The sequence below is a fragment of the Grampus griseus genome (genome assembly GCF_964374135.1).
Source record: "Grampus griseus genome assembly, chromosome: 19".
Classification (NCBI taxonomy): domain Eukaryota; kingdom Metazoa; phylum Chordata; class Mammalia; order Artiodactyla; family Delphinidae; genus Grampus; species Grampus griseus.
The window spans coordinates 46,273,307-46,285,262 of record NC_139013.1 but is presented as its reverse complement, the minus strand read 5'-3'; positions in this window follow the sequence as shown (position 1 = coordinate 46,285,262).

Sequence of the window (11,956 nt, the reverse complement as noted above, 5' to 3'; positions counted from 1 at the left end):
ACTTCAGATGTAGGGACACATACAGACTATAAGTAAGGGGATGCAAAAAAGTATTCCATGCAAATGGAAATCAAAAGAAAGCTGCAGTAGCAATACTTATATCAGACAAACTAGACTTTAAAATAAAGAATGTTACAAGAGACAAAGAAGGACGTACATAATGATCAAGAGATCAATCCAAAAAGAAGATATAACAATTGCAAACACATATGCGTCCAACCTAGAAGCACCTCAACATATACAGCAAATTACTAACAGCCATAAAAGGAGAAATCAACAGTAACACAGTAATAGTGAAGGACTTGAACACCCCACTTACATCAATGGACAGATCATCCAGACAAAATCCATAAGGAAACCCAGACCTTAAATGACACATTAGACCACATGGACTTATTGATATTTATAGAGCATTCCATCCAAAAGTAGCAGAATACACTTTCTTCTCAAGTGCACGTGGAACATTCTCCAGGATAGATCACATGCTGGAGGCAAAGCGAGCCTCAGTAAATTTAAGAAAATTGAAATCATATCAAACATCTTTTCTGAACACAACACTATAAGATTAGAAATCAACTACAAGAAAAAAACTGTAAAAAACACAAACACGTGGAGGCTAAACAATATGCTACTAAACAACAAATGGATCACTGAAGAAATCAAAGAGGAAATCAAGAAAAACCCAGAGACAAATTAAGACAAAAGCATGACAATCCAAAACCTATGGGACAAAACAAAAGCAGTTCTAAGAAGGAAGTTTATAGCAAAGCATTCTCACCTCAAGAAACAAGAGAAATCTCACAAAAACAACCTAACCTTACACCTAAAGAAACTAGAGAAAAAAACAACAAACAAAACACAGAATTAGCAGAAGGAAAGAAATCATAAAGATCAGAGCAAAATAAATGCAATAGAGACAAAGAAAATTAAAGAAAAGATCAATGAAACTAAAAGCTGTTTCTCTGAAAAGGTAAACAAAATTGATAAACCTTTAGCCAGATTCATCAAGAAAAAAAAAGGAGAGTGCTCAAATCAATAAAATTAGAAACGAAAAAGTTACAACAGACACCACAAAAATACAAAGGCTCATAAGAGACTATTGCAAGCAACTATACGCCAATAAAATGGATAACCTAGAAGAAATGGACAAACTCTTAGAAAGGTACAACCTTTAAGACTGAACCAGGAAGAAATACAAAACATGAACAGACCAATCACAAGTACTGAAATTGAAACTGTGATTTAAAAAATTCCAATAAACAAAAGTTCAGAACCAGATGGTTGCACAGGCAAATTCTATCAAACATTAAGAGTTAACATCTATCCTGAAACTCTTCCAAAAAATTGCAGAGGAAGGAACACTCCCAAGCTCATTCTACAAGGCCACCATCACCCTGATACCAAAACCAGACAAAGATACCACAAAAAAAAGAAAACTACAGGCCAGTATCACTCATGAACATAGATGCAAAAATTCAACAAAACAGTAGCAAACCAAATCCAACAATACATTAAAAGGATCATGATCAAGTGGGATTTATCCCAGGGATGCAAGGATTTTTCAATATCTGCAAACCACTGAATTAACAACCTGAAGAATATGCCACATTAACAACTTGAAGAATAAAAACCACATTATCTCAATAGATGCAGGAAAAGGGACTTCCCTGGTGGTCTAGAGGTTAAGACTTTGCCTTCCGATGCAGGGGGTGCAGGTTCAATCCCTGGTTGGGGAGCTAAGATCCTACATGCTTTGTGGCCACAAAACAAACAAAAAACATAAAAAACAGAAGCAATATTGTAACAAATTCAATGAAGACTTTAAAAATGGTCCACATTAAAAAAAACCAAACAAAAAACAAACTGAAAAAAAAATAGATGCAGAAAAAGCTTTTGACAAAATTCAACACCCATTTATGATAAAAATCTCTCCAGAAAATGGGCATAGAGGGAACCTACCTCAACATAATAAAGGCCATATACGACACACCCACAGCTAACATCATTCTCAATGGTGAAAAACTGAAAGCATTTCTTCTAAGATCAGGAACAAGACAAGGATGTCCACTCTCGCCACTATTATTCAACATAGTTTTGGAAGTCCTAGTCCCAGAAATAGGAGAATAAAAAGAAATAAAAGGAATCCACATTGGAAAACAAGAAGTAAAACTGTCACTGTTTGCAGATGACATTATACTATACTTAGAAAATCCTAAAAATGCTACTGGAAAACTACTAGAGCTCATCAATGAATCTGGTAAAGTTGCAGGATACAAAATTGATACACAGAAATCTATTGCATTCCTATACACTAAAAACGAAAGATCACAAAGAGAAATTAAGGAAACAATTCCATTTACCATCTCATCAAAAAGAATAAAATACCTAGGAATAAACCTACCTAAGGAGGCAAAAGACCTGTATTGAGAAAACTGTAAGATACTGATGAAAGGAATCAAAGATGACACATATGGAGAGATATACCATGGTCTTGGAGTGGAAGAATCAATACTGTCAAAATGACCATACTACATAAAGCAATCTACAGATTCAACACAATCCTTATCAAATGACCAATGGCATTTTTTCACAGAAGTAGGAAAAAATTTTTTTAAATTTGTATGGAAACACAAAAAGACCCAGAATAGGGCTTCCCTGGTGGCGCAGTGGTTGCGAGTCCGCCTGCCGATGCAGGGGACACAGGTTTGTGCCCCGGTCTGGGAAGATCCCACATGCTGCATAGCGGCTGGGCCCGTGAGCCATGGCCACTAAGCCTGCGCCTCCGGAGCCTGTGCTCCACAATGGGAGAGGCCACAACAGTGAGAGGCCCGTGTACCACAAAAAAAAAAAAAAAAAAAGACCCAGAATAGCCAAAACAATCCGGAGAAAGGAAAACAGAGCTGGAGGAATCAGGCTGCCTGACTTCAGACTATACTACAAAGCTACAGTAATCAAACCAGTATGGTACTGGTACAAAAACAGAAATATAGATCAGTGCAACAGGATACAAAACCCAGAGATAAACCCATGCACCTATGGTCAATTAATCTACGACAAAGGAGGCAAAAACATACAAAGGGGAAAAGACAGTCTCTTCAATAAATGGTGCTGGGAAAACTGGACAGCTACATGTAAAAGAATGACATTAGAACATTCTCTAACACCATACACAAAAACAAACTCAAAACGGATTGAAGAGCTAAATGTGAGGTCAGATACCATAAAACTCTTGGAGGAAAACAGGCAGAACACTCTGATATAAATGGCAGCAGTATCTTTTTTGATCCACCGCCTAGAGGAATGAAAATAAAACAACAATAAACAAATGGGACCTAATTAAAGTTAAAAGCTTTTGCACAGCAAAGGAAACCATAAACAAAAAGGCAACCCACAGAATGGGAGAAAATATTTGCAAACAAAGCAACCAACAAGGGATTAATCTCCAAAATATACAAACAGCTCATGCAGCTCAAGAGCAAAACAACAACCCAATCAAAGAATGGGCAGAAGAGCTAAATAGAGATTTTTCCAAAGAAGACATATAAAATGCCAAAAAGCACATGAAAAAATGCTCAACATTGCTAATTATTAAAGAAATGCAAATCAAATCTACAACAAAGTATCACCTCAGAACAGTGAGAATGGCCATCATCAAAAAGTCTACAAACAACAAATGCTGGAGAGTATGTGAAGAAAAGAGAACCCTCCTACACTGCTGGTGGGAATTTTAAATTGGTACTGCCACTATGGAGAACAGCATAGACGTTCCTTAAAAAACTAAAAATAGAGCTACCACATGACCCAGCAATCCCACTCCTTGGCATATATCCAAAGAAAAGCATACTTCAAAAAGATACATGCACCCCAATGTTCACTGCAGCACTATTTACAATAGCCAAGACATGGAAGCAACCTAAGTATCCATCAACAAAGGAACTGATAAAGAAGACGTGGTACGTACACACACACACACACACACACACACACACACACACACACACACACACAGGAGTATTACTCAGCCATAAAAAATAATGAAATAATGCCATTTGAAGCAACATAGATGGATCCAGAGATTATCATACTGAGTGAAGTAAGTCAGAGAAAGAAAAATATATGATATCACACATGTAAAATCTAAAAAAATGACACAAATGAACTTATTTACAAAACAGAAAGACTCACAGACTTAGCAAACAAATTTATGGTTACCAAAGTGGAAAGGTGGGGAGAGGGATAAATTAGGAGGTTGGGATTAACATATACACACTACTCTATAACAGGGGGGCGGAGTCAAGATGGCAGTGTGGGAAGACGCAGAGTTCACATCTCCCCACAACTAGGGCACCTGCCAGACACTGGTGGGGGACCTTGACGCCCAAGGAGACAGGAGGAATGCCCAAGCAAACTGGTAGGACGTGGGGGGACTGAGGGGGGAGGAGAAGTGGAGGCCAGACAGGACCAGCACCCTGAGGGGTGGCTGAGAGTGGGAGAGGGGTTCCCATGCCTGGAAGGACCCTTGGGGGCTCAGAGCAGGGGGGAGTGTGCCCACCATTTCCCCTGCCCAATCGGCTGGGGAAGTCTGCCTGGATCTCAGGCCAGGTCCTATGCCCTCAGAGGCCCCCTCTGGGCCACATTGGTCCTAGGGGCAAGGAGGCAGGCCAGGGGAGAACAGGAGAAGCAGGAAGGAGGGGCCCTCCAGGACCAGAGGAGCAGGAGAGGAGCGGAAGGCATTGGCCCCACCTGCTCTGGCCCAGGAAGCCTGCTGAGCTCCCATGCTGGGTCCCCCACCCTCCAAAGCCCCCTCCAGGCCATGTGGGTCCTGGGGGCATAGAAAGTAAGCTGGGGGAGAACAGGAGGTTGGGGGGAGAATGCAGGTGGGAGAGGCCCTCCAGGACCAGAGGAGCAGGAGAAGAGTGGAAAGTGTGGACCCGCCCACTCAGGCCCAGGAAGCCTGCTGGGCTCCCAGGTGGGGTCCCCCACTCTCTGAGACGAGAGGCATGCCTTGGCCCCTTCTGTTCCGCTGAGCTTCAGCTCCACCCCCCTACACTGCCCAGGGCCTTTTCCAGCCCTGTAGGTCCTAACCATAGGCCCCGCCTACCACACAAACCCCGCCCCTGCTTAGGCCCCACCCTCCACAGCCAAGGCCTTTTACACTTTTTTTTTTCTTCTCTTTTTTACTATTGTGGTTCTGTTTTACCTTCCGGTTGTTGTTTCATCTATATTTTTATTTTTATATTCTTTCTAACATATCTATTAGTTTCCTAGTCTAAATTTATTTTTTAAACTCTTTGTTATTGGTTTTTTCTTTTTTTTCCACCATGCACAGCTTGCAGGATCTTGGTTCATTAGCTGGGGGTTGGGCCGAAGCTCCTGTGGTGGGAGCTCTGAGTCTGAATCACTGTACTGACAGAGAATGTCAGACTCCAAGGAATATTCATTGAAGTCGCCTGGAGGTCATCATATCAGCACCAAGACCCAGCTCCACCCAACAGCCTACAAACTACAGTGTTGGAAGCTTCAGGCCAAACAAGCTGTAAGACAGGAACACAATCCCACCAATGAAAAAAATAAAACAAAAAGAGAGCAAAAAATTATGTCACAGATGAAGCAAGGTAAAAACCTACAAGATCAAATAAATGAAGAGGAAATACGCAATCTACCTGAAAAAGAAATCAGAGTAATGAAAGTAAAGATGATTTAGAATCTCAGAAATAAAATGGAGGCACGGACTGAGAAAATACAGGAAATGTTTAACAAAGATCTAGAAGAACTAAAGAACAAACAGAGATGAACAACACAATAACTGACATGAAAACTACACTAGAAGGAATCTATAACAAGATCACATAGTCATTACACACTCTACTGTTCGTTTACCTTGTATTTCTCATTTATTCTCAATTCTATGAAAACTTTACATATTTAATTATCACCACTGATTGTGATGTAGCTCTCTCTTCATTATGGCTGTTTGAAGTTCAATCTCCGGGTGATTCTTCAGGAAGGCCTCAGGCTTCCTCTGAATTATTAAATGCTAATCACAGTTAAAAAAAAAAGGAATCAATAACAGAATAAAAGAGGCAGAAGAAAAAGTAAGTGAGCTGGAAGACAAAATGGTGGGAATAACTGCCAAGGAGCAGAATAAAGAATGAAAATAACTGAAGACAATCTCAGACACCTCAGGGACAACACTAAACGCACCAACATTTGAATTACAGGGGTCCCAGAAGAAGAAGAGAAAAAGAAAGGGTCTGAGAAAATATTTGAAGAGATTTATAGTGGAAAACTTCCCTAATATGGGAAAGGAAATAGTCACCGAAGTCCAGGAAGCACAGAGAGTCCCATATAGGATAAACCCTAGGAGAAAGATACCAAGACACATTAATCAAACTAACAAAATGTAATTTAAAAAAATATTAAAAGCAGCAAGGGAAAAACAAAAAGTAACATACAAAGGAATCCCCATAAGGTTATCAGCTGATTTTTCAGCAGAAACTCTGCAGGCCAGAAGGAAGTGGTAGAATATACTTAAAGTGATGAAAGAAAAAACCTACAACCAAGATTACTCTACGCAGCAAGATCAGATTAGATGGAGATCAAAAGCTTTTCAGACAAGCAAAAGTTAAAGGAATTCAGCACCACCAAACCAGCTTTACAGCAAATGCTAAAGAAACTTCTCTAGGCGGGAAACACGAGAAGAAAAAGACCCACAAAAACAAACCCAAAACAATTAAGAAAATGGTAATAGGAACATACATATTGTTAATAACCTTAAATGTAAATGGACTAAATGCCCCAACCAGAAGACACACACTGGCTGAATACATACAAAAACAAGACCCATATATATGCTGTCTACAAGAGACCCACTTCAGACCTAGGGACACATACAGACTGAAAGTGAAGGGATGGAAAAAGATATCCCATGCAAATGGAAATCAAAAGAAAGCTGGAGTAGCAATAGTCGTATCAGATAAAAGAGACAAAGGACACTACATAATGATCAAGGGATCAATCCAAGAAGAAAATATAACAATTATAAATATTTATGCACCCAACATAGGAGCACCTCAATACATAAGGCAAATGTTAACAACCATGAAAGGGAAAATCGACAGTAACACAATAATAGTAGTGGATTTTAACACCCCCCCTTATAACAATAGACAGATCATCCAAACAGAAAATAAATAAGGAAACACAAGCTTTAAATGACACAATAGATGAGAAAGATTTAACATTCCACCCCAAAGTGGCAGAATACACTTTTTCTCAAGTGCACACGGAACATTCTCCAGGATAGATCACATCTTGGGTCACAAATCAAGCCTTGGAAAATTTAAGAAAATTGAAATTGTATCAAGCATCTTTTCTGACCACAATGCTATGAGACTGGAAATCAATTACCAGAAAAAAACTGTAAAAACCACAAATACATGGAGGCTAAACAGTGTGCTACTATATAACCAAGAGATCACTGAAGAACTCAAAGAAAAAATTAAAAAATACACAGAAACAAATAACAATGAAAACATGACGACCAAAAACCTATGGGACGCAGCAAAAGCAGCTGTTAGAAGGAAGTTTATAGCAATTCAATCTCACCTCAACAAACAAGAAAAATCTCAAATAAATAATCTGACTCTACACTTAAAACAACTAGAGAAAGAAGAACAAAGAAAACCCCAAGTCAGTAGAAGGAAAAAAATCATAAAGATCAGAGCAGAAATTAATGAAACAGAAACACAGAAAACAATAGCAAAGATCAATAAAACTAAAAGCTGGTTCTTTGAGAAGATAAACAAAATTGATAAACCCTTACCCAGACCCACCAAGAAAAAAAGGGAGAGGATGCAATTCAATAAAATTAAAAATGAAAAAGGAGAAATCACAACTGACACCACAGAAATACAAAGGATTGTAAGAGACTACTACAAACAGCTATATGCCAATAAAATGGACAACCACGAAGAAATGGACAAATTCTTGTAAAGGTACAATTTTTCAAGACTGAACCAGGAAGAATTAGAAAATATAAACAAACCTACCACAAGTCATGAAATTGAAACTGTAATTAAAAATCTTCCAACAAACAAAAGTCCAGGACCAGATGGTTTCACAGACGATTTCTATCAAACATTTAGAGAAGAGCTAACACCAATCTTTCTCATACTCTTCCAAAAAATTGCAAGGGAAGAACACTCCCAAATTCATTCTACAAAGCCACCTTTACGCTGATACCAAAACCAGAAAAAGGTATCACAAAAAGAAGAAAATTATAGACTAATATTACTGATGAACATAGATGCAAAAATCCTGAAGAAAATACTAGCAAACAGAATCCAACAAGATATTAAAAGGATCATACAGCATGATCAAATGGGATTTATCCCAGGGATGCAAGGATTCTACAACATACAGAAATCAATCAGTATGATACACCATATTAACAAATTAAGGAATAAAAACCATAGGATCATCTCAATAGATGCAGAAAAAGCTTGTCACAAAATTCAACACCCATTTATAATAAAAACTCTCCAGAAAATGGGCATAGAGCAAACCTACCTCAACATAATAAGGGCCATATATGACAAACCCACAGCAAACATCATACTCAATGTAAAAAACTGAAAGCATTTCCACTAAGATCAGGAACAAGACAAGGATGTCCATTCTCACCACTCTTATTCAACATAGTTTTGGAAGTCATGGCCATGGCAATCAGAGAAGAATAAGAAATAAAAGGAATACAAATTGGAAAAGAAGGAGTAAAACTGTCACTGTTTGCAGATGACATGATACATACACAGAAAATCCTAAAGATGCTACCAGAAAATTACTAGAACTAATCAATGAATTTGGTAAGGATACAAAATTAATGCACAGTAATCTCTGGCATTCTTATACCCTAACACTGAAAAATCTGAAAGAGAAATTAAGGAAACACTCCCATTTACCATTGCAACAAAAAGAATAAAATACCTAGGAATAAACCTACCTAAGGAGGGGAAAGACTTGTACTTTGAAAACTGTAATACACTGATGAAAGAAACCAAAGACGACATAAACAGATGGAGAAATATACCATGTTCTTGGATTAGAAGAATCAATATTGTGAAAATGACTACACTACCAAAAGCAATCTACAGATTCAATGCAATCCCCATCAAACTACCAATGGCATTCTTCACAGAATTAGAACAAAAAATCTTACAATTCATATGGAAACACAAAAGACCCCGAATAGCTAAAGCAATCTTGAGAAAGAAAAATGGAGCTGGAGGAATCAGGCTCCCCGACTTCAAACTATACTACAAAGCTATAGTAATCAAGAGAGTATGGTACTGGCACAAAAAGAGAAATATAGACCAATGGTACAGGATAGAATGCCCAGCAATAAACCCACTCACATATAGTCACCTAATTTATGACAAAGGAGGCAAAAATATACAATGGAGAAAAGACAGCCTCTTCAATAAGTGGTGCTGGGAAAACTGGACAGCTACATGTACAAGAATGAAACTAGAACACTACCTAACACCATACACAAAAATAAACTCAAAATGGATTAAAGACCTAAATGTAAGACCAGACACTGTAAAACTCTTAGAGAAGAACATAGGAAAAACATTTTTTTTTGTTTGTTTGTTTTGCGGTACGTGGGCCTCTCACCGTTGTGGCCTCTCCCGTTGCGGAGCACAGGCTCCGGACGCGCAGGCTCAGCGGCCATGGTTCACGGGCCCAGCCGCTCCGCGGCATGTGGGATCTTCCCAGACCAGGGCACGAACCCACGTCCCCTGCATCGGCAGGCAGACTCTCAACCACTGCGCCACCAGGGAAGCCCGGCAAAACACTTTTTGACATAAAGGACAGCAAGATCTTTTTTGACCCACCTCCTGGAGTAATAAAAATAAAAACAAAAATAAACAAATGAGGCCTAATTAAACTTAAAACCTTTTGCACAGCAAAGGAAACCGTAAACAAGATGAAAGACAACCCTCAGAATGGGAGGAAATATCTGCAAGTGAAACAACAGACAGAGAATCAATCTCTAAAATATATAAGCTGCTCATGGAGCTCAATATCAAAAAAACAAACAACCCAATTAAAAAAGGGATGGAAGACCTAAATAGACATTTCACCAAAGAAGACAAAGAGATGGCCAAGAGGCACATGAAAAGATGGTCAACATCACTAATTATTAGAGAAATGCAATTAAAACTACAATGAGGTATCACCTCACACTGGTCAGAAAGGCCATTATCAAAAAATCTAGACACAGTAAATGCTGGAAAGGGTGTGGTGAAGAGGGAACCCTGCTGCACTGTTGGTGAGGATGTAAATTGATACAACTACTAGGGAGAACAGTATGGAGGTTCCTTAAAAAACTAAAAATTGAACTACCATATGACCCAGCTATCGCACTACTGGGTATATACCCTGAGAAAACCATAATTCAAAAAGAGACATGTACCACAATGTTTACTGCAGCACTATTTAGCCAGGACATGGAAGCAACCTAAATGTCCATCAACAGATGAATGGATAAAGAAGATGTGGCACATATATACAATGGAATATTACTCAGCCATAAAAAGAAACGAAACTGAGTTACTTGTAGTGAGGTGGATAGACCTAGAGTCTGTCATACAGAGTGAAGTAAGTCAGAAAGAGAAAAACAAATACCATATGCTAACGCATATATACGGAATCTAAAAAAAAAAAAAAATGGTATTGATGAACCTAATGGCAGGGCAGGAATAAACATAGACGCAGAGAATGGAGTTGAGGACATGGGGAGGGGAGAGGGAAGCTAGGGCGAAATGAGAGCAGCATCAACATATATACACTACCAGATGTGAAACAGATAGCTACTGGGAAGCAGCCGCATAGCACAGGGAGATCAGCTCGCTGCTATGTGACGACCTAGAGGGGTGGGATAGGAAGGGTGGGAGGGAGGCTCAAGAGGGAGGAGATATGGGGATATATGTATGCATATGGCTGATAAACTTTGTTGTAAAACAGAAACACAGTATTGTGAAGCAATTATACTCCAATAAAGATGTATTTTTAAAAAGTAAACAAAATAAAATCAAGTGGGTAATCAGGGACTTCCCTGGTGGTCCAGTGGGTAAGACTCCGCACTCCCAATGCAGGTGGCCTGGGTTCGATCCCTGGTCGAGGAACTAGATCCCACATGCATGCTGCAACTAAGAAGTCTGCATGCCGCAACTAAAGATCCTGTGTGCTGCAACGAAGATCCTGCATGCCGCAACTAAGACCAGGCGCAACCAAAATAAATAAATTTTTTTTTAGAAAAGATAATCAGCAAGGATCTACTGTATAGCACAGTGTACTCTAATAACCTATATGGGAATAGAATCTGAAAAAGTAGATATATGTATGTTTAACTAAATCACTTTGCTGTACACCTGAAACACAACATTGTAAGTCAAATATACTCCAATATAAAATAAAAAATTTTAAAAAAAGGTAGGTATGGCTATATTTAAATCAGACAAGGGGTATGACCAGAGGTAAAGAGGGACATCCCAAAATGATAGAACAGTAAATCCATCTGGAAGACAGAAAAATCGTAAGTGTGCATGCACTCAATAAATGTACATGAACTCAATACAGCTTCAAATTACATCAAGCAAAAACTGACAGAACTAAAGTGAAGAATGGACAAATCCACATTCATATTATCTATAAACCAAGTATCAGATCAGAATGAAGACATTTTCAGAAAAGCAAAGTTTAAAAAAATGTATTTCTCACATACCCTTTCTCAAGAAGCTACTGAAGAATCTACTTCAATAAAACAGTAATTCAAAAAAGACAAAGACAGGGGAAAAGGCAAACAAAAGATCAGTAGGAAAGGTGAAGGAAATCCCTAGGAGGAGTTTGAAGGACATTGCAGAATGGTAGTGATTCTCCATTAATACTA